The sequence below is a fragment of the Acinonyx jubatus genome, chromosome B3, assembly GCF_027475565.1.
Source record: "Acinonyx jubatus isolate Ajub_Pintada_27869175 chromosome B3, VMU_Ajub_asm_v1.0, whole genome shotgun sequence".
NCBI classification, from domain to species: Eukaryota; Metazoa; Chordata; class Mammalia; order Carnivora; family Felidae; genus Acinonyx; species Acinonyx jubatus.
The window spans coordinates 34,595,641-34,619,573 of NC_069386.1; positions in this window are offsets into that span (position 1 = coordinate 34,595,641).

The window sequence follows — 23,933 nt, forward strand, 5'->3', positions numbered from 1 at the left end:
CCCCTGGATCCAGCCATGTCTGAAACCAACAATCCTTGGGCTTGTCGGTTACATAAGCCGATAAATCCCCCTTTCTGCACCAGTGATGTTGGGGGCGGGGTTTTCTGACACACAGTAGGAAGTTTCCCATTTGATACAAAATGCTCCGGGAATTTTGAGGTGGGTTATCCTGTCTAGGTCAAGGAAGCTTCGCGGAGAGTAAAAGCGAAAGGAGAGATCATTCTAGGTGTCAGGTTGGAGAGTAGAGGATATAAGCAAGGGGGTGCTGGTGAGAAAACGAGGTACAGACAGACGCCATGGCAGAGAGAGACCAGAGGGCACCAGTACCCAGGGAGAAGCCTCCAGAAGCAGAGCCCGATGGGAAGTGGGGACATCTTGCCATCCCGATGGGAAGGCACTTTGTCTTCCACAGTCCCCTTTCCCAGAAGAGGTCACCCCCGATGCCAGAGGTTCCCAGAGCCTGCTGGCCCCTTGGACTCAGACTTCCTGCCCAGACAGGGCAGCTGGGATGAGGTCATGGCTGGGGAGAGTCTTTTATCCTCTTGCTAAGCGTCTTTCAGTAGCAATTGATGTCTTGCTTAATCTCAGAATTATCTGATTGTCACAGTCAAGTTTTCCACATTAGGCAGCCAGCCAACAAGTTACTTAACCTATAATTGCCCTTTAATGAAGCCCATCTTCAAAACTGAATTGTCAAAGGGAAACTTGTAAACACACAGCGAGGTCCAAGACCAAGGTGGCCCCAGACGTCGCAGCCAGGCCCTTGACTCCTCTCTGGCGTCAGCCACATTTGTCTGAGTTACTGGGGCTTTATCGCCGGCTGCCACCCAGGGTAGAGAGGAGTCTTGTGCTCACAACCTGAAGCAGGTCAAGCCTCTTCTAAGCCAGCTAAGGGGGCTTGGTTCGGGTGCACACGTTCCCCTTTGCCAAGCGTTCCCCCCACCCCCACCCCCTTGCCATGCTCTGTAGATAGGAAAGTCATGGCCAACGTCAGGACTTGAACTTTACAGGCTCTCAGTCTGTGAAACCGCCTGATGGTAGAAATGTGGCCAGTGAACCGTGCACGCTATAGAAAGAGTCAGTGAGGGAGGCTGGCATCCAAGAAAAGTTCTCACTGTAGCGGCGTCTGGGCTGGGCTGACGCAGTGTGTGGTCAGGTGTCTAACCTCGGGGAACTTCCGCTGACATCTTAGAAATGCCGAACACAGCAAGCCACGTCGTAGCTGTCTCCTATTCATCCAGGGCAAACCAGGGCAAGGGAAGAACTATCTCCAGAACACCTACTATGCGTCAGCTATGATGTCAGACACTTTCGATACATTATCGCAAGCTAGGTCATATTAATCTTATTTTGTAGGTGAAAACTGTGAGGCCCAGAGAGGTTAAGTAGCTGGACCAACGTCACACAGCATGTGGGTGTGGCAGGACTTCGAGTCAGGTTTGCCTAACACCTTGGAGGGCTCCCTTATCAAGGTAACGCTGGCCCAAAGCCAAGGAGGGGGTGCCGATAAGATGGGCTGTGGATTTGCTTCAAAATCGCACAGAAAGGATGGGGAGGGGGGGATGCGTAGGTAGAAATGGAGATGAAAAGACTCACCGGAGGCCGATAGGTGTCGAGACTGGGTGATCAATCCCAGCAAGACACAATTTCATTTAATTTTGTCATATTTGAAATCATATTTGAAGCAGAAGGGTCACCGAGAGGGAGCGCTAAGCAGGACACCGGCTCGGGTGCCGGCAAAGCAGCAGACGAGCCGGTCCAGAGGTGAGGAAGGGGGACGTCTGGCCACAGTCCAGACCTTGGCCGCCAGCCGTAGCTCACGGCCCAGGGGAGCCGGTGCGTCCGCTTTAATAACTTCTATTTCACAGACACAGCCCGGACAACACGTTTTTTTTTTTTCCTCGTATCACCAGAGCAGGGTCATTCCCCTGCCGGGGCTGTGAAATTGTGGCTCTCCATTTCAGTCTCAGGTCATTAATTGAAGAAACTTGGCCAGCCCATGCCTGGTGGAAGGCAGCTCCGGAGGAAGGGCCGGCACATGTTGGGGGGGGGGGGGGGTGGGGGGGACTCGAAGGGAACACAAGAAATCAATGAAAGGGACAGGAAACGAATGCCTCCTTCCCCAGACCACCCTGAGACCCGGGGCCACGTGGAAAACTGCTGACCGAAAAGGCAAACCCGGGAGCCTGGGATGGCTTGGGATCAGGTGGCCCTAGCAGGGCTGGGTCTGCGTCCCCAGGCTCCACAGGCTACGTGGCGCCTGGTCTCAGGCCAGCCCTGCTGGGGGAGACTACACTGTACCATCGGCTGGGGGTGGCGGCCCAGACGAGGCCCGCAAGGATCAGGATACCCCTGCAAAGGCCTTTCTTGCACAGATGGACCGGCCCCACCGGAACACAAGCCTCACAGAGGACGACGACAGCAACAGAAACGTACGCAGCTTTTTTTTTTTTTTTTTTTTAATATTTATTTATATGGGCGAGTACAAGTGGGGGAAGGGCAGAGAGGGGGGAGACAGAAGATCCAACGTGGGCCACGCGCTGACAGGCTGACGGCAGGGAGCCATATGTGGGGCCCGAACTCCTAAACCGGGACATCGTGACCGGAGCTGACGTCGGACGCTCAACCGACCGAGCCATCCAGGTGGCCCTGCACGCAGTTTTACAGCTTACCAAGAGCTGCCACACCCCCGGGGGCTCAGCTCACCGTCCCAGCAACCCTGGGGCGGAGGAAGAAATGGAGAGCGGGTCAGAACCTGCACCCAGAGGGGGATTGCGGGGTGCCCAGCATGGCACAGCAGGGGGGGCAATGGCTGCCCTCTGATTTGGGCTCACGGTGCTGGCCAGGAACTCGATCCCCGGACCGGGGGAGGGCACGGGTCCCGGCCCCCCAAGTGTCACGGCTTACCTGACTTTCGCAATCGTGGACACTCAAGTTAGGCTCAGAGACTCTCTGTATGGTCCCATGGCCTCGGACAAATATTGGCGACTCCCACGGTCTCCTGGAAACATCGATGATTTTCGCCTTCTGGGCCTGTCTCTACCCCAATTCTTCAAGTTGTTTTGTGTCTCTGGAATATTAATCAGCCTGGGAGTACTGAAACAAGAGATGTCTCTTAGGAGAGGCAAAATGAACATAAATGTGTCTGGTATAGTAATGCCTTTTGTCACAGTGCTTTGGATTTCTCCAAGGGCCTTTGCTCACATTTTGTTGTCTAATTTGAAACAAGCAGTAACCCCATGAGCTGTCGAGGATGGTAATGACTACCTTCTTCCTTAAAGCGGCAGGGAGGAGGGGGGACCAAGGTGCAGAACGGTCCTGTGCCTTGTCCAGCATCATGCTTTCTGACTTTTTCACCAGCTGGAGTTTGAAAAGCATTAAGTCAGTCTTTTTTTTTCTTTTTAATGTTTCTTTTTTTTTTTGAGACAGAGAGACAGAGTGTGAGTGGGAAAGGGGCAGAGAGGGAGACACAGAAGCCGAAACAGGCTCCAGGCTCAGAGCCTGGCTCGAAATCGTGAACCGTGAGATCATGACCTGAGCCGAAGTCGGCTGCTTAACCAACTGAGCCACCCAGGCGCCCAAACATTCAATCAATCTTTACCCTTAGGTTTCAAATGTGAAACTTGGCGAGGATGGCTGGGAGGAATTCTTACCCCTATTTTTAAGAAATAGATTTTCTTGGGGCCTCTGGGTGGTTCTGTCAGTTACACATCCGACTTTGGCTCGGGTCGTGATCTCACGGTGCGTGAGATCGAGCCCCGCATCAGGCTCTGCACTGACAGAACCTGCTTGGGATCCTCTCTCCTTTCTCTGTACCCCGCCCCACGGCCACCCGCCTCAAAATAATAATAAATAAACTTAAAAAATAAAGAACTAGGGGCGCCTGGGTGGCGCAGTCGGTTAAGCGTCCGACTTCAGCCAGGTCACGATCTCGCGGTCCGTGGGTTCGAGTCCCGCGTCAGGCTCTGGGCTGATGGCTCAGAGCCTGGAGCCTGTTTCTGATTCTGTGTCTCCCTCTCTCTCTGCCCCTCCCCCGTTCATGCTCTGTCTCTCTCTGTCCCACAAATAAAGAAACATTGAAAAAAAAATTAAAAAAAAAAAATAAAGAACTAGATTTTATTATAAGGTAGTAATTATTACAAATGTTTATTGCTTCTTTGGTTCCTTATTATGTGTCTGAAAAGGTATGCTTAGCATATTTTTCTCTTTTGAAGCCAAAATGTCAAACTTGAGACCTCCTGACTTTGCGGGGGGGTGTTGGGGGGCCAGGGACAGTTGACGAAGCCCTCCTCTTCTTTCTTAGTGTCTCCTCAGAATTCCTGTTCAGGCAGAGGACACGGTGGTCCAAAAAAGGGATTTGATGTCCTGCATCAAAGTTCATAATTATTCATGTCTATCGCTTTGTATCAGAGCCAGGTTATTAATCTGTTTTCACCACTAGCCTGTGAGGACCCTGAGTGGATAGGAAAGGAAAGGATCGTATCTTGGGCTGGAGGGGAAGACTCAGGCAGTGGTGGAATGGAACCGGGAGGTGGGGACGGGTGTAGGAGTCCCGAGCTGGGGCCTGTCAGGACATCACAGCAGTAAACCAGGGGGAAGGGAAGAATTCTTGAACAAAAACAGGGACTAGAGGGGTCAAAAGGAGGGACAGCTCCCGGGCTTTTCAGGATGAGGGGTGTATGGCAAGTTTTACAGTGAATGAGGGGGAAGTCAAGGACTAGCTTTCAGATTCTGGGGCAGATGGTAGGCTCTGATCGGAACGAGGGAACACAGGGGAACGTGCGTCCTGGATGGAGAAAGCCGGGATGGTTTCGTTCCGGAAGGACTGAGTCCCCGGTGCTGACGGGGTCTGGAGTGGAGATGTAAACTGGGCAGGTAGCAACCTCTCGATGGTGCTTAAAGCCACTGTGGACTCTCCAGTCCTCTCAGCCTGCCTGAGGGCTGGGCCTCCGCCTCTCTGACCCACCATCTGGCTCGCTGGGGGCCCTGGAAGACTTGGACCCCTTGACTTCCTCATTTCTCGCGTTTCTTTTTGCCTTCTACCTCGCACCTGCGGTGAGGATGCCCGAGGCGCCACCAAGCTCACTTGGTGGCCCTCCGTGAAGCACTGACAGTCATCGAGCACCACGATCCAGCAAGTGGAGCCCGCAAATGTGGTTTGAAGAGTTGGCTCAGCCAATGACTACCGTGCGATGTTGGCAGATCACCGTTCCTCTCTGGATACCACTTTCTCCGCACTTTAATAGGAAAGAGGATTAAGGGGTCACGTGGCTTGTGTTGGACGAGCTCTCTCATAGAAAACAGCTTTAATGTATGAACACAATAAAAAACAAGCATTTGACAGCCTTGGAGAGCTGCCAAAACCAAGCAGAACCTGGATGGGGATGGACCCGTGAAAGAAGGTAACCTCACTGGGCGATTCCTGGGTCTACGACTCTTCTCCTGAGTGTACCTACCTCCTGTTTGCGTGGCCTGGGCTGGCCAGAACCTACATGGAAAACCACACTATGTCTGATCAGGTGTCAGAGGCTGGAGCTCCAGTCTCCCAGAGGAGCCGGAACCGAGGAGAGAAATCCTGCAAAGGACAGAACCTTGGAGGGAGAGCCCCCAAGTGGCATGTAAACTACCCTCAAATCCTTGACTGATCCTTGAACTGTGCATGCGTGGGGGTGACATCAAGAAGCCCAGTGGAAGCATCAACTGGAAAGCTCTAGAAGCTGGGCAGAGATTTCAATTGTGGCCCAGCCACAGCTACAGACAGAATGTGGACTTTCAGTCTCACCAAGGGAGCAGAATAAAAATGTCCCAGACCTAAGGGATTCACCCTAAAACTAAGGCAAACCAAATATGACCCATCCCGTGAAAGTGCAAAGTCAAGTCTCTACAAGTTCAAGGTGATTATCCAGTAGCTTCGCTGCTGGCCAGAACAAAAATCAATATTCTTCAGAAGAAGATAACAGAATCCAGAGTCTCTGCAACGTGTTACCTGCAATGTCTGATATAAATTAAAGGGATAATGAGAGCCTGTTATGAACAAGATTATACTGTCAAATTTTACAACTTAGACAAAATGGACAAAATATTTGAAAAACACAACTTACCAAAACGGAAACAAAAAGAGGCAGAAAATGGAATAGCTCTGTATCCGTTCAAGAGATTGGCTTTATTATAAAACAACCTTCCAACAGAAAAAGCTGCAATCACATTATGAGATTGATCGTGTCACTCTTAATTTCATTAAACATTTCGGGAAAAAATAATTCAATCTACACAAAGGATGTCTGTGCCTTCCAATTCCATTTGGCTTTGTATTGGAGATCTCAGTGCTGAGCAAAATATAAATCAAAGGCATTAAAATGTAAACATAAGAAGTAAAGCTGTCTTTAAATATTTGTAATGTTTATTTTTGAGAGAGAGAGAGAGAGAGTGTGTGTGTGTGTGTGAGAGAGAGAGAGAGAGAGAATGAGTGGGGGAGAGGGAGAGAGAGAGAGGGAGACACAGAATCTGAAGCAGGCAGGCTCCAGGCTCTGAGCTGTCAGCACAGAGCCCAACACGGGGCTTGAACCCACGAACTGTGAGATCATGACCTGAGCCAAAGTCGGACGCCCAACTGACTGAGCCACCCAGGTGCCCTTAAGGCTGTCTTCAAATTCAAGATTAAAAAAAATTTTTTTTAAGTTTATTTATTTATTTTGAAAAAGAGAGAGAGAGAGAACAAGCAGAGGAGGGGCAGAGAGAGACAGGGGGCAGAGGATCCAAAGCAGCCCTGATGTGAGGCTTGAACTCACAAACTGGGGGATCATGACCTGAACCAAAGTTGGATGCTTAACCAAGTGAGCCACCCAGGTGCCCCGACACCATGACTGTTTTAGGTAGAAAATCCTAAGGAATCTACAAAGCAACTCTTAGAACTAACAAGTGAATTTAACAAGTGTAGAATACAAGGTCTACATACAATAATAATAATAATAATAATAATATTTATTATATATATCATATATTATATATATACTTATATATTATATATACTTATATATTATATATGTATATATAATATATATAATATATATTATATATATACTTATATATTATATATATGTATATTATATATGTATATATTATATATATGTATATGTATATATACATATATATTATATATGTATATATTATATATATGTATATGTATATATACATATATATAATATATACATATATATTATATATACATATATATGTATATATGTATATATTATATATACTTATATATTATATATATGTATATATATAATATATATAAGATGACAAAACATTGCTGAAAGACATTTAAAAAGATCTTATAAATGATGAGCTATCTCATGTTCATGGAACTCAATATTGTTAGTATGTCAATTCCCCCCAAATGCATCTATACATCACAACAACCCCAGTCAGAATCTCAACAGAGATTTCCCCAGAAAATGACAAGAAACATGTCATTAAGAATTTATATGGAGGGGCGCCCAGGTGGCTCAGTCAGTTAAGCATCTGACTCTTGATTTCGGCTGAAGTCACGATCTTGAGGCTGTGAGATCGAGCCCCATGTTGAGATTCTCTCTCTTTCTCCCTCTGCCCCTCTCCCCTACTTGCTCTCTTTCTCTCTCTCCCAAATAAACTTTTTTTTTTAAGAAGAATTTATATGGAAAAGCAAAGATATGGAATAATACAAATAATACTGAAAAAGAAATCAAATTTAGACAAGTTCTGCTACCCGATGCAAGATTTACCATCAAGCTACATAATCAAGAGAGTGTGGTATTGACATAAGGAAAGGCAGGTAAATGGAACGGACTAGAAAGACTAGAAGTAGACCCATACATATGGTGAACCGATTTCCAACCATGGTGCCAAAGCCATTTCACGGGGCAAAGTCTTTGCAACAAATATTGAACAGTCAGATAAATACATGGTAAAATAAATAAATGAATAAGCGTAGACCCTTACCTCTCACCACACACAAACGTTAATCTGAGGGATAGGATAGTCATAAAGGTAAACGTTAAGACCGTACAGTTTTTGGAAAAAAATCTAGAAGGAAGTATTTGTGGCTTTGAAATATATGAATGGCCAATCCGCACTGGAAGCTGTGCTCCACATCATTAGTCACCAGAGACATGCAAACCAAAACCACGATGAATTACTCTTATTCATGCACCAAGATGGTTCAAATTCAAAGACCCACCACCTGAAACACTGGTGAGGATAAGGAACAACCCGAACCCTCATACGGTACTGATTAAGAATGCAAAATGGTACAACGCTCCAATTACGTCACGTGAATTTAAATATTTGCCTTCTCGTGATCCCGCCAATTCCACTCCTAGGTATTTATTCCGGAGAAATGAAGACCGATGTCCACACAATGACGTGTACACGAATGCCCACGGCGGCCTTATCCACAACAGTCAGAAACTGGAAACAGAAACGTCCACGTACATGGGACGCCTGGGTGGCTCAGTCGGTTAAGCGTCCGACTTCGGCTCAGGTCGTGATCCCCTTAAAGATAGGTACATTTCACTGTGTGTACAGTTGGCCTCAATGGGAAAAACAACAACAATAACCAAATAAAACAAGGAAGTTAAAAACCCAATCATTAGGACCCTGACCTTCCAGGAGCCTCAAGTGCACAGACCTAAGGCTTGATCAGGCTGGGTCCTACGGCCAATGTCAGTGCTTTTCTTTCTCTGCATGAGCCACAGCTGAGGAATGAGAGAGTCAGCTGACCAGGGAGGGGCGGGGAGGAGGGAGCTAGTGGGCCCGTCCTGTCTGTCCCCAGCTGCCCAAACGAGTCATTTCAGCTTAAGAAGTGTCTATAAATGAATCCTGAAGTCTGTGTGAGCCCATCGGTGGTGTTACCCGCTAGTCTGCTGTGTGTGTGTGTGTGTGTGTGTGTGTGTTTTATTTTAAGCCTCTTCCTTCGTCCTCCATTGCCATGGCCTTCGGAAAAACTAATGATTCCCCTGGGATGATGCGTGACCCCTAATCAGAGGATAAGTTGTCTGGCCAACTTGGTTAGACGGCAGAAGAAAATTTCCTGGAGGGCTGCACCACCAGTTGGATCTAAAAGGACTAATGCTTTCTTACAGCCCTTGTGTCCACGGGCGGGAGGAGGCCAGATGACCTGGAAAAACACACAAATAGAGTCCCCGCGTGAGTGACAACGCCAACACAGATTCAGTTCTGCCCTTTTGGGACGCCCCCCTCCTTCCCCAGGAGATGGGCCAGGACAGAGGAGAAAACGGGGGAGGGGTGTTTAAATTAAAAAAAAAAAAAAAAACAAGTGGAGGGGAGAGGAGGAGGAATCCAGGTATCCGATAGAGGAGAAAGAATTTCATCCTTTCGCGGAGGGTCTGGCGCTTTTCAAAATGCCCACATCTTTCGGTAAGAGGTGGGCTGGCCACGAGCTGGGCTTCCCCATTTTACAGACGGGAAAACTGACACCAGAGAGTTTTTCTAGGGCACTTGCTCAAGATGACACAGCTAGAAAGGGAGCAGAGCAGATCCAGAGGCTCTGGGGACCTGCAGCCCTCCTCCCTGAGGGTTCAAGCCACCCTTCTGCTCTCACACCAGCACCCACTCGGCACAGCCTGGAGGCCAGCGGGAATGCCCTGTTTGCAGGGCATTATCCCGTGCAAGGTGAGGGAACTTAGCTCCCAGCCCCAGGCCTTTTTAGGAAATGTAGCTCTGCGCGAAACACTGGGCTTTGATGGGAAGGAAAGAACCGGGTCTACTAATTAAAGGTCATTTCGAATTTTTTTTTTAGCTTTAAAAACAGAGGAGATATGTTTAATTCGGGCTGACCGCGGTCACGGGGCATTTCCGTGAAGCTCGGGGACCTGTGGGCTGAGTCTCCTTGACTCTGAGAGATCACTGGATTTTTTGTTTTGTTTTGTTTTGTTTTCTTCCTCCTTTTCTGGTTTTGTTTTGATTTTGTTGTTGTTGTTGTTGTTGTTGTTTTAAAAATACACACACTCCAGAGTTGAATACTTTGACTTCTTTGATGCAGGGAAAGCCAACCACGGATTTCTAAAGTTAGAAAAGAGTCGGCATTGGCAGGGACTGAACTAAACCATAAGCCTCAGAAGCCTCTGCCGCCGGCCCGGGGCCACCGCCTGTGCGGTCAGCGCCACGTTATTATGTTCTCCTGAGAAAACCAGAGACCCAGAGACCTCTGGTTACACTGCCCCTGACTCGCTGCCCGCGGACTGGGCGGCGGGCGGGGACGGGAGTTGTGATCACCCCTGCTCAGCCACGGGGACAGGAGGGCTGCTGCATAGCACATCCCAGGAGAGGGCCAGAGCGACCCCAGCGTGCGCCCCACTCGTGTTCCTAAAAGGGGAGATGCTTCACCGCGCAGGACCCAAGAAGCCTGCCTTTCACCCGATCTGGGTTTGCTAAACTGCCAGCAGCTTCCAACAGCCCATCTTTCCGGTGAGGTGGAGACAGCAGGTCTGAGAGATGAAGGCAGAGAGTGTGTGAGTGTTCAACCCCAACACTATCAACTGGATTCCTGGATGCAGCCGTGCCTGAAGGAGGATTACTTCTATGGGCCAATCGATGCCCCCCCGCTTTTTTCCCCCTCCCGCTATAACTGCTTTGCATTTTATTCCTGTCACCTGCCACTGAAAGAGAGCCAAGCAACCTGTGTCTTGCTCATCTTCGCATCCCTAGCAGCCAGCATACAGGAGCAGCCTTGTTAAATGAATGTCTGAACCTGCCTAGACCGGAGGGGACTGGAGTTCGCACCAGGGGAGGGAAGTACTACCAGGCCTTGTGTCCCAGGCGCTTTATAGAGATTATTTCAGTGGATTATTTCAACAACCTTGCAGGAAGCACCAGGACTGTGCTCTCTGCTTAAAAGATGGGCAAAGTGAGGCAGAAAGGGCTCGTAGTGAAAAGCCAGGCCCCTGGCCCCCCAGGGGAGCCCACACCACAGTTGTGGGGTTTTTGTTGTTGTTGTTGTTGTTGTTGTTTTGGCCCCAGGTCCCTGTTTCCCCTTAGGTGTCGGGAGGATGTCTGTTCCCACATGCTAAACACCGTAAACCTGGAAGCAGGTTTCTCACCTCCCCCCGAGTTCCCCGACCATCAGCTTTTCTCCACGACTTCATGTCTCTCTCTGGCACTTGACCCAACCCACGCTAGATCCACCAAGTTCACCCCAAATTTCAGTTGGTCAGAGGATCCAGGGTAGGGCCCGAGTGAATTTTGTGGCGGGGGGGAAGGGGGGAGGTGTGGGTGGGTTCCTGAGTCCAGAAGTTCCAGGGTATCATGAAGGCTACACACAGTGGGCAGGCCACAGGGGGCAGAACATGACAACGGAGGTCCTGAAGACGGATGCATGGGCTCTGTATTTGCACTGTCACCAGGACCGAAATGACCTAGAATGACGGAATAGGAAGGGACCGCAAAACTCTGGTGTGCCCGCTCACACGCCCTGACCGTTGCTCCTGACCCGTGCTAAGAGGTCATAGCCTTCCCTCCTCCCGAGCCCAGATGCCCCTTCAGATCCTTCCCAGACAGCACTGCGGGCAACCCCACCGATCAGTGGAAGACGCCTCACAAATAAGATGTGCCCTCAGACCTAAGTCGAGAGACCTCATTTTTGCAGTTGCGAAAATGGAGTTGTGGCATGCAGTAAGAGATGTGAAAGGACTGGTCCAAGGTCACACAGCCCAGCTGGAAGTTGCGACCAGATCTTTCGATTGGGTAAAAAAAGTCCGTCGTTCTTTCTTCTCATTGCTGACTCAGCACCATTAATAGATGGTAAGATGCCAACCCAATTCAGGCTGTCCATATGCTTAACTGGAAAATAAATCAACCAAATGGATGGGGCTTGCTGTTGCGGAAAGAACATTCAGCTGGAATTTCATTTCGGGTCTGGCCATAAACTAGCCGTGTGACCTTGGGCAAGTCAATTCACCTCTCTGGGCCTCGGTTTCTCCAACTGTAGATTGTGAGGGCAGGGTGATCTTTAAAACCTCTACCACACTTTCAAATACTAACAACCTATGATTCCATGTGCCCAGCACTGTACCAGGAAGTTTTTAGGCTCTAAAGACACAGAAGGGAAGAAACAACCATATGCTACAAAAAGCAATACCAATCGGCACATCTGGGAGCTCAGAGGCGGGGGCTTCCTTGCGGGGAGCGGAATTAAGCCTGGCCTGGAAGGATGGACAGATAGAGGAGGCGAAGGGCACTGCAGACAGTAAGAGGAAAATAAGAGAAGGCAGGGAGGAGAGAAAAGCAGGCCATGTTTAGGAACGAACAAGATGGCTGGAACGGAGGGCGGAGGGAGCCTAAGGGAAGCAGTAGCGAATCAGAGATTCGCACCCGTGGGGGCCGAGGCCAGCGTTGTAGAAAATGGTGGGGGGCGGGGAGGGGGCACCTGGTCCCTACAGAGTGCTGTGGGGTAATCTCTTGCCCCGTGGAATAAGGCCCTTTTGTGCAAGTGTCCAAAATTCGACTCACCCTGACTTAACCAAGCCGGTGCATTTATCAACTCACCTAACCAAAAAGCCCCCGTGTAAGCTTGATCCCGGGGCTCAGAAAACCTCATGGGAACGTGCCCTTCTCCATTTTCGCCTCCTTCTGTGTTGGCCTAATTCCCAGGTAGCCCTTTCCCAACTGGGGGCAAACGGGGCCCAGCAGCTCCCTGCTTCCCCGTGGCCACTCGACAAGACCAGGGTGACCGCAGCTCCTCGTTCTGCCTGCTTCTGCAGAAGTCCTGGGGCCGATGCTCTTTGGCCTGGGTTTGATCATGTTCCCGTGGCTGACCCAATCACCAGCCAGGGGCTGGATGAAATGCTCTGATTGGCCAGGCCTGGATCAAGGGCCCCGCGGCAGGGCCGTGGAGTGGATTCTGCCCGGAAAGGGACCTTGGAACCTGGGAATGCAATGATGCTTCTTAGAGAAAAATCCCAGCGCTGTTATCAACAGAAGGAGCGGATGGATCCTGGACAGGCAACCCCAAGGGGCGTCCAGGGCCAAAAGAGCATCTCCTAAGTATCTGTGGACAGCTAGGAGACGTCTTGAGGACCAAGAGAGACCTAGCCGTGGTTCCTTGTTCCGTGCGGGGCGTGCTCATGCCCCGATCTCGAATTCTGAGAGGCAGAGGTGGGGGGTGGAGGGCGATGGGGAGCTTCTGGGCAGGTCGCATCTTTCTTAAATTAATACTACTTGGAGAGACTCAGCAGCGGGGCAGGAATTTGTTAAATTACATAAACATTATTGTGACCCGTAAAATTCAATGAATCTCGGCCTGTTTACCCGCGGCTGGCTTTAATGTTTGCACGGTGTAATTTAATGTGTCAATTTGCTCTCAAATAAAAAACATCTGGTCCTCTGACACGGCAAAGAAACTGGAGAGCTGATGTTCGCAACCAGCTACAAGCCCCAACCGGAGATGACGTTTGGGGCGAACGAAAGGCCAGGGACTCAGAAAAGGAAGCCAACGTTGTTAGGACCCATTCCTGGCCTGGTGACAAGGCTCTGTGTGTGAGTCTGTAAGATCAGTAAATTCCTAATTAGAATTAAGAAAAGCCGAGAAAGAGCACATACCGTCTTCAACTGGCACCCATTGTGCAATGAAATTTCCTGTGGCTGTCCCCGCCAATATTGACATTCATACTATTGGATTTTTAGCAGTCTTGTTATTTTGTAATTGAGAAGAGCAGAAAGAAAATTACACTTTCCTATACAGAAGATTCCAGCTAATGTCCCCTTGCTATATATAGTCAGCCTGGCCAAGCCCTCTCCCTCCGGATTCCCCAGGAGTCGGTGCAGCTTGGGAGAGGGGGAGGTGAGATGCTCCGAGTGTGTGCTTTTCCAGTGAGATCATGCGTCTTGGTCTGGTCTCCACTAAATAACGGTGCGGCTCGTTCCTGCAGACGGAGGCTGGACTTTGCAGGCAGGTCCTGAGTTGGAGGCGCTGACCCACATAGAACGGGACAGGGGAAGCAGAGTTCTCCCTGGAGACAGGTGGGGGCTTAAAAGCCTTTTAGGGGCCTGGTGGGGACCCCTGGGGGGCCGCTCATCCATTCTGACTTTGGGGCCCCACCCAGAACTGGGCGGGCAGAGGTGGCCCCCCCTCCCCCCCCCCCCCCCCCCGGGGAGGGCTTGCGGTGCTGGGATACATCATCCATTTCATTTTTCGGCGCCCTCTTCCTCTCCTAGCACCCAAGCCCGGGCCAGGCCGAAGGGAACTGCAGAGGGATGGTTTCCACCCCAATAAATGCTCGAGACGTCCTGATGAAAAAGAACCCGGCCCAGAGCCCGGGCAACCACCCCGCTGGAAGGAGCCAAGACTGCTTTCCTGGCCGAGCAATGATGGGGTCAGAGCAAGTTCAGGCTTTGCTTTAATTGAGTAGAAGATAGTTCTTCCTTAAGGGAGCCCTGAAATAATGCTCCAGCCGCGCAGCATGACTTCCCATATTGTCAGAGGGGATTAGGCGGGCGGGTTTGTAAATAAAGAGTGATCCTTCTTCCCCCCCCCAGGACAAACAGATCATATTTTCTTCAGGTCACCAGGGACTGGGCTTGCTCTAATCAAATCCTTGACATTTCACTAGGACTCCAGGAGTTACACGCTTTCCGCGATTGAGCCCTTGGTCATTACCCATTTTCCTAAACGATTGCTATTTTCCAAACCCAAGAGGTTTTAGGGAAGTGGGAAAGAGAGATGTCTGTCCAACAGTGTAGAGAAGAAGGGGAGACAGGCGCAGGGTGCGTAGGGACTCTTGAGGTCGAAATGGTATCTTCATAAGCACCCCCAGGGTCAGTTCTCAGGACCACCAGGCCGTTTTTCTCATTTCTTCATCCTTCCATTCATTGGGGCAGCAACAGTTTTTGGAAGGCCTCACCAGGTGCCAGACAATGGAGTAGCTGGTAAGTATAGACCTGGATACGACCTGCCTCTGCCCGCTCCAGAGATCCCCCCACCCCACCGGTCTCATGGGAGAGACCCGTATGTAGGCTGATAACAAAAAAAATATCCCGAGAAATCAGCGTGTAAATGTCGTAGAACCCCAAAGTAAACAGGAAACAAACAAACAAACAAACTGAAAACCAACGAAAAACAAAACTTCGTCTGGAAAGGACACGGGAGGCTTCACGGAGCGGGTGACCCAGGGTCTCGCAGGATGAGTAGGGGTTGGCCGTCATACGAAAATGATAACAGAAGCACCTAGCCTGAGACGCCAGGTGTTATTCTAAAGGTTCTACCTGCATGAACTCGTTGAATCCCCACAGCAGCCTTCTGAGACAGGTATTATTTTTACCCCCATTTGCAGAAGGAAGCTGAAGCCTAGAGAAGGAAAGAATATTCCATCCAGGCCAAGGGAACAGCATGTGGGGAAAGGCACACTTGTGAGAAAGTAGGGCATGTTGATGGGCAGCAGAGAGGTACGGAAAAGTGACCAGCTCAGATCTGCGTGTTTAGGGGGAGGACCACAGGGCAGAGGAGCCAGAATGTGAGAAAAAGAGACAGTGATACAAAGGATGCTACGATACCCCTCCACCCCTGCACCGGCTCCTAGGGAAGAAGCCGAAACTCAGTGGCTCCCAGCTACGAACATCAAAGCCCACCTCCATTGCCATAAACAGGGGTTGTCTCCCTCCAGCTCCCACCAGGAAGCCCTACGCACTGGGACAAAAGACCCCTGAACCTACACCAGGAGAGGTAGGGTGGGGGAGCCCGTCTGCTGATCTGACACACTGTAGCCACATAGAAGAAGTGTCCTTGCCTTTCGGGTCTGCTTCCGCATTCTGGAATGATCTCCACTTGCGTCCGTTCCTAGTGAACAATTCTTCCCCGACGGGGGGCGGGGGGGGGGGAGAAATTATCTTGCAGCTTGTGTCCACTCCAAACACAGATGACAAGAAGTCTTGGAAACGCAGCCTAAAGAAACACTCAGCAAACTGTTCCCCAAACAAGCCTTTCGTCCTGACCTTTGCAAGCCAAGAGCTCCACTTTATAACTTGGGAATGCACAAATATTTACAGTTGTAGGGAAGAAAGCCAACGTCTGCTGGAGGGTCCCAGTGTTGGGAGACAGCCGAGTGCTCATCTAGCCCGGCGTCGCAGACGCTGTAGGGATGCTCTTTGCAGAATCTCCCGGCAGATGGTCACCCAGAGTCTCCTCGCATGCCTCCCGCGACGGGAAGAAAGGCCACCACCCTCTGAGAAGGCTCCCTTCGTCGATCTGCTCGTTGCAAAGTCCTGACAGCCAGCCAGAGTTGCCTCCCAGGAACCTTGCCCCCTGTTTTTTGTTTGTTAGAGTTTATTTATTTATTTAGAGAAAGAGACAGAGAGAGCGCGAGCAGGGGAGGGTCAGAGAGAGAGGGAGAGAGAGAGAATCCCCAGCAGGCTCTGCGCGGTCAGCACCGAGCCCGATGCGGGGCTCGAACTCACACACGTGAGATCGTGACCTGGGCCGAAACCAAGAGCCGGACTCTTAACCGACAGAGCCCCCCAGTGGTCCCTGCCCCCTCTCTTGGATGGGCCTCGAGGATTGAGTATCCTACTTCCCCTGTCTGCCTTCCACTCTTCTTCCTTGGTTCCTTTGTTCATTTCTTGGGGGACCTCCCTCGTGGGCCCCTGGCCGCTGAGGTCACCTCCCTTCATCATGGCCACACGCTCTAGCTGATTGACACCCCTCTCCAAACACGAGCCCCCACATCTACTGCAAGCACGCGGCAGCTGAGTTTCTTACCGATCGGAGCCCTGTGCCACTCACTTCTCATCCCTAAACCTCAGCTGAGCTCACCAGGCAGTGCAATCAAGGTAAAAAGGAAGGAATACGACTTTCTTGAACTCCTGTCACACTGGGCACTGTTCGTGTTCTTTCTAAACACTCCGCGCTCGGCACCACCCTAGGAAGTAGGTATTCTTCTCCTTGTTTCACATTTCTGTGAACTTGGCCTCTGACACAGAACCGAAACTAAGGAAATCAACAAAGCAAGTCTTCCAGGAGCCTGAAGCAGAGGGGAGAGAATGGGCCGGAGCGGTTACTCTCCCTTTGCATTTGTTTCTACCAGGAAGTCTTTGGTCCCCGGGAAACTGATTTGAAACCTTTGCTCCGCCCCTCTCTGGCTTCGGGACCTGGGGAGAGTCAGTTAACGTCTCTAAGCCTGGGGTGGGCAACTTGTCCCTGTTGTCCGAGACTGCCCGGGTTTTACTTTTATTTCTTTTTATTTTTGAGACAGCGAGTGCAAGCGGGGAAGGGGCAGAGAGAGGGGGGGACAGAAGAGCCGAAGCGGGCTCTGCGCTGACAGCAGCGAGCCCCATGCGGGGCTCAAACTCACGAGCCTCGAGATGAAGACGGGAGCCAAAGTTGGACGCTCCACCTCCTGAGCCACCCGGATGCCCCTGAGACTGTCCAGGTTTTAAATGCTAGTTTCTATGTCCCGCAAGACAGGCAGAGCAGTATGATCGGTGGCCCTATGAAGCTGTGAGATGCACAAAATCATAAGCTACCTCGCAGTGCTGTCGTGAAGTTCAACGAAGGTGACCTGTGTGACCGGCCCCAGTGCTGCGCCTGGCACATAGCAGACACTCAGCTTAGGTCCTGTTTAACGTGAAAGCCTGGTGAATCATGGCAATTTAGAAAGAAATAGAGGCCGGGGGCGTGGCCATGAGCAGTTTCAGTGGAAAAGAATTTTTTTTAAAAAAACATAAACAGGGACACTCGATACAGGGTCTCACATTCTCTCCAGGGTAAATATCCCGCTGTGGTTCAATTAGGCGTGGTAATTGTTAACCTTGAACGTGACTGGGGGTGACAAAGAAAAAGCTAACTCCGGAGCATTTCACTGTCTGCTAGGCAGAGCAGGGTGGATCCCCTCGTGCGATAAGCGCCACACAAAATTCGACACGGGCTTTGGTTCCTTAAGGGTAAGCATTCAGCCACCCTGACGGGCTGGCAGCCGCCCAGCACAGTGGAGGAAAAGAGTCCCGAAGAGAGGCTCCCAGGAGGGCTCGAGTCTGCAGTTCACGCACCGGGCCAGTGTGGACAAATCGTGCTCACGCTTCCGGTCCTGTCTCCTCATCTGTAAAATGGGGAAGAGAAAGTAGACAAGGTGTTGTCTCACAGAGAGGCAGCAGAGCGGAGCGATCAAGGGCATGGGTCCACCACCCACTGGCCGTGCGAACTTGGGCAAACGGGTCCGCCCCTCTGTGTCCTGAGTACTCGGGAAGTATCAGCCCTTGCGGGTCTGACTCTCTCTGACAAGGCCATTCAACACCAACTCTCCCCCCCCACCCCCCCGCCCGGGCCCACTCCATCCACCCTCCCACCCCCTCTCCAAGGGTTAATGCAGCAGAAGCATTAGGATGTTGTTGGACGCTTCCTTTCCCTCCCCAAGCTGCCTCCTCACTCGGCTGGCTCGCTCACGTTGAACTTGAGGCGGACTCAAACCTCCTCATCTTTTTTATGTGAATTGCAGTCAAGCCAGGTCTCCCCCGTCCTGTTCTTGTGCAACTGATTTTTTGGAAACGGCATTCAAGACGTGAGATTTATTGACGTTAAATTTCATCTGGTTGCTTTCGACCCAGCATTCTCGACTGCCGAGCTCATCTTGAACCTTAATTCTCTCATCCCCTCCAGCTTTGAGTCATCTGCAGATTTAATGCACATGCTTTCCATGTCTTCATATGAACGGTTGGCTTAAAGAGGCTGTGTGTATAGATAAAAATAGAGATAGAGATACAGGCTTTTCTACAGAGCAAGAGGGGGCCTCATGCGTGGGGCTGAGCAAAGGGAATGTTCTCTTGTGGGAAGCAGGGCCTCATGGCCCTCAGTCAGCGTTGAGGCCTCTGCTGTCTGTACCCGCTTACCGGCACTCTTTTCCCTGGATCCCAGAATGTTCTCAGTGATGACAAGGCAAGTTCACTCCTCAGCCCCCCTAACTGGGGCCCCTTCTAAACAACCAAATCCACAGGGATGGTCTGAATCCCTGCCTGTCTACACCCGATGAAGCCCCAAGCCCACTCCTGCCCTTCTTTCCTCTCATTGCTTCCTAAACTGAGACCACCCCCACCTCGGGGGCCTTGGCTAAATACCAGCTGTTAATCCAAGAAATCAGTTCTCACTCGAAGGTCATGGGCCACGGTGTCTTACTGTGTTTCCCACTCGGATGTTTCCATTTTAACAGAAGACTTCGCTGTCGGAACAACAAGGGCACAGCCGTGGTAGATAGGTTATTGGCCACCTGCGGCCGCGCGGGGCTCTGCCTTCGGTCCAGGGTCCCCGAGGGCACCCTGGATCACAACGCGGGGCACACGGCACACTGGAGGGCCGTGACTACAAGCCGCCACGAAGAGGCTCAGGGCACGCTGGTCAAGACAGCAGAGAAAGACGGAAATAACATTCTAGGAGTACTGCCTATTGCAAGTAGTTTAAATAAAACCCCAAGAATTTGTTTCTCCAGATAATTTGGCAACTCTCTGGTATTGTGCTAGCCCGTTGGCCACTGATTACAGGGCTTTCCAAAACCCCATGCCCATTCCAAACCCACACATACCCGTGGGCACCCTGAGCCCCAGGACAGCCTGCTGGCTCATGAGCTCAAGCTAATCCCTCTTTGATATCCGTGGTACTAGAACCTTTCTGCTTTATCCACAGGGTTCTCTTGTAGGGAAGAATTTGCAGAGGAGGAGGAGGAGGGAGAGGAGGAGGAGGAGGAGGGCGGGGGAAAGAGCACTTGCCCCTTACTGAGTGCCTGCTCCTTGCTGGACGTTGTTCTAGAGCCTCTAAATGAACCATAGGTTATCTTTTCAATATATTTAGGAAGCACGCTTTTATTACTCCCATTTTACAGAGGTGTAAACCGAGGCCCACGGAGGTAAAGTAAACTGCCCCGGGGCCACAAGGAATAGCAGAATTGGGATTTGAACGCTGGGCTCTTGATTCCACGGTCCACTGTTGACCATGGCTTCGTTTCTGTAGCTTTCAGAGAGCTCACGCTGTTATTCTCTCCCGACCTAAGAAGTTTTGTGGGAATGACAGGAAGCTGAGCCAGGACAGAACCTTGCCCGCCACTCACGTGAGTGATGTGAACAGGGTCACAGGCCACGGGTGATCTTGCAGAGCTGGCGACCCGGCTCTCTGGCTTGTCATAGGGTGAATTCGGTTACCTCTAGGGTGGTATCACCACCATTTGGAGGCAGTCCCGTGACGCCGAGGAAAAGGAAAGCCTTCTTTGCTTTTGGGAAAGCTTCGGTGAATGCACAATCCTTAAGCAATAGGTTTCAGTGCCCTCCAGCCTTTACTACCTGTATGCGCCTGGGTCAACTATTTTATTTTGCCTTGCTGGGCCACCATTTCCCCATTTGTAAATGGGGATTAGTAATAGCGTTTCTGTGACAGGTGAGTAATTTACATAACGCCATTAGCATAGTCCAGGGACATCTTAAGCGCCTCATACGCGCTGCCTAATTTTTTGTACCTCCATCACCATCACGACCTCCATTTCCAGGAGTTGCTGGTCCCGCGTGAGGCCATCCTTGTCCCCATTGTACAGAGACTGGGAAACTGGATGCCAGGATGGCCCGGCCAGGACGATCCGGAAGGTCCTGGCTAGGGCCAGGCCTCGAGCCCCCCGTCAGTTCAGCCTCTCCCGTCCTCATGATGCTGTAGCAGTTTTGTCTTCCCTCAGGGTCCAGATTTGCAAGAAAGAGAGCAAGCTTCTCCACCCTTACTGGGTGTCCCAGTCCCTGGGGATCTTGTTAACCTGCAGGCTCTGCCCTGGGAGGAGTGGCTGTGGGCCTGAGACTCTGCATTTCTAGGGATCCTCCCTCCTTTGTATAGGAGGGGCTCTACCCTCCAGTGGATGGGAGCCCTGGAGCCCTGGAGCAGCCTCAGAGAAACCAACAGCTGATCCTGGGGGGTCCCTGGAGCAGGCTTCTCACACAGCCCCCCTGTGTTTCCAAAGCAGCGCCCTGAGGGATGATGCTGGGGAGGCGGGGCCTGTGAGCCGCCCAGCGCCCGGGAGGGTATCTGTGCCAGGACGGCCCTCCTGCTCCTGCTCTCCTTTTGCTTCCTTCTGGCTGCTTCTCTCAGAGCCTGACAGTTACAGCAAAAACAGTCTTGCTCTCCCACACCAGGCCCCCGCCGCACGGTGGGGCGAGAGCACCCGCAGCCTGCGGACAGGGAGCTGACATTTGTCTTAATTGGAGTTACCCGTGTAAATCCCGCCCGTCCCCTCCCTGCACCCTCGGCCTTTGATGAGCCAGGGGGCTCTGAACACAGAGAGGTTCCTAATCTCCCCGGGGATACACGGTGTTATTAATGCAGGCGCTGGAAGGAGATGTTCCCTCTCGTCAGCTGCGAAAGGGAACTGGAGGTGAGTGGAAAGAAAGGAGGAAAGAAAGAAAGAAAGAAAGAAAGAAAGAAAGAAAGAAAGAAAGGGAGGGAGGAGGAAAGGAAGGGAGGAAGGAAGAAAGACCGGTAAAGGAGAAGACGGGCTGCAGGGGAGAGGAGGGAGGTGACATTCCTGGGTATCTGCATCACACCTTCGGGGCCAACAGTGTCCCCCGCCAACCCCCCCAGTCTTCCGCAACCAGCCTCTCACCCACAGGCTTTCCAACTCAGCTGCACAAGTCGCCTGGAAGCTGTAAAAATTGCTCATGTCTGGCTCCCACCCCCAGCGATCTTTATTTAATTGGCTCGGGTGTGGCTCGTGGACACTGGGTTTTCAAAGCCCCCCGGTGATTCTGGTGTGCAGTCTGCTTCCATCTCAGCTTCCCTGGGAAGCCTCCCCTGATTAGTGCAGACCCATCCATGCCCCAGTGGAAACAGCTCATCGTCTGCGTCACCCACGCCGCTTTCGATCCCACCAGCCCTGTTATTTCTGCACAATTGGATGGGGGCAGGGTGCCAATGTCCCCCCCCTCCCCCCGCCCCACACACACACCAGGCTCATTTGGTTGGAGAGTGCACAAAAGGATCTAACATGTTTTTTCTCGTCTCTTGAAGGTTATGTCACAAATGAGCGAGGGATGGCACCTGCTGCACAGCCACCGACTCAATTCGGTCATTTAGCCAACATTTATGGAGCACCTCCTAGGGCCACAGAGCTCTGGGAGATTTGAAAGCATATAGGAGGCGCTCTCTGCTCTCATGCCATGCCTAACAAGGATAGGTTAGACAAGACCACAAATAACAATGACAAAAACGAGCCCTAGAGGCTGGAGGGTAGGGAAATAAAGAGGGAACGACAACGTATCCAACGCTTGGGATGTGTCAGGCAATGTCCCGGTTGACTTACTTACGCCAGGTCATCGAAGTCGATGACAGCCCTAAAAAATGAGGAGGTATTATTCCCATTTTACACACGAAGAAGCTGAGACTCAGAGAAGTCAGTGGCTTGCCCATGGCCACCCAGCTAGGGTGTATTGATGCCTAACTCCAAAAAAGAAGAGAGAACATGCTTCTTTTTTTTTTTTTTTTGCTTTAAAAAAAATTTTTTTTTTAACGTTTACTTATTACTGAGAGACAGAGAGACACGGAGTGCGGGCAGCGGAGGGGGCAGAGAGAGAGAGGGGGAGACACAGAATCCGAAGCAGGCTCCAGGCTCCGAGCTGCCAGCACAGAGCCCGACGCGGGGCTTGAGCCCACGAACCGTGAGATCGTGACCTGAGCCGAAGTCAGACGCTCAACCGACTGAGCCACCCAGGCGCCCTGAGAGAACACGCTTCTATGAGGAGATGAGGCATGATTCTGGCTAAAGGGGAACCCGAGAGAATCTTAAGGAAGACCAAGGAGCTTACTACACAAACACATCACCACGGAGGTTCCTTGCATCAGAGCGCCATGTAAGAGGAAGTGGCCTTAGTGGACAGCCATGTCCCAGGGGGAGCTGGAGGGGAGCACAGATTATGAAGCGGGGTATCCAGAAGACCGGGGCAAGGCTGGTGGGAAGTGGAGAAAGGAGGGCCTCTCTGTGGGATGAAGTTCAGAGCGTGGAGGGGGTGAAAGTGTGGCCAGGGACAGAGAGCAGAGTGGGAGACTTCTGTGCTCTTTACCAACTGGTTAAAGCAGGTCGGGGGAGCACACGCTAGTCTGGCCACTCTGAGAAGGTGGGTGCACCTTGGCCTGGTCTATGTGGCTGAGTTAATGGCACACCGCGGTCTCTTCCGACACATGGCCTAGATGAGGATGAAGGCGGGAAGCACTCAAATGACACCCTGGGCAGGCTGGAGGAGGTGCGCAAGGAGCCAGTGACTCTGTTTTTCTGGACACTGAGGTCCACTTGTCACCAGTGGACTATGATATTCATAGCATCTGAACACCTGCCATGGGCAGGCATGGGACCCAGGTGATTCCTGTCCTGGAAGAGATGATAATTTCTGAGAAGATGGGGGGAAGGGAACTAATCTTCAAAGATCAGGATGGTGGTGGGGGTGGTGATGGTCGTGGGGGTGACAGTAATGGTGGTAGAGGGCTGGTGATGGTGACAATGATACAGCGATGATGGTGGAATTGGTCATGATGAGGGTGGTGGTTAGGTTTGAATGACTGATGCCCAGATGGCTAATATCTCTATAGACTTTTTCCTGACTCACATTTGTAGCTCCCTCATTGTCACCCCCTCTTGTGTTGGGCAGATCTGTGACACTCCAGATGTCCGCATTAAAACCCTTTACCTTCTCTCGTTTTCCTCTGCGCAGACCGTCCTTCCTCCTTTACACCCCTGGCTTGGGGAACAGCTCTGCTGGCCCGCCAGCCATCAGAGCTGGATGCCTGAGTCAGTCTAGACTCCTCAAATTTTCTCATCCCCTGAATTTCGCCGTTGATTACCAAGTCCTGGTGATTTGGCCTCTTAAATATCTCTTGAAGCCCATAGTCTCCTCTCCATCTCCCCTGCTCCTGACCTCCTTGAGGCCACATCACCCTCCTG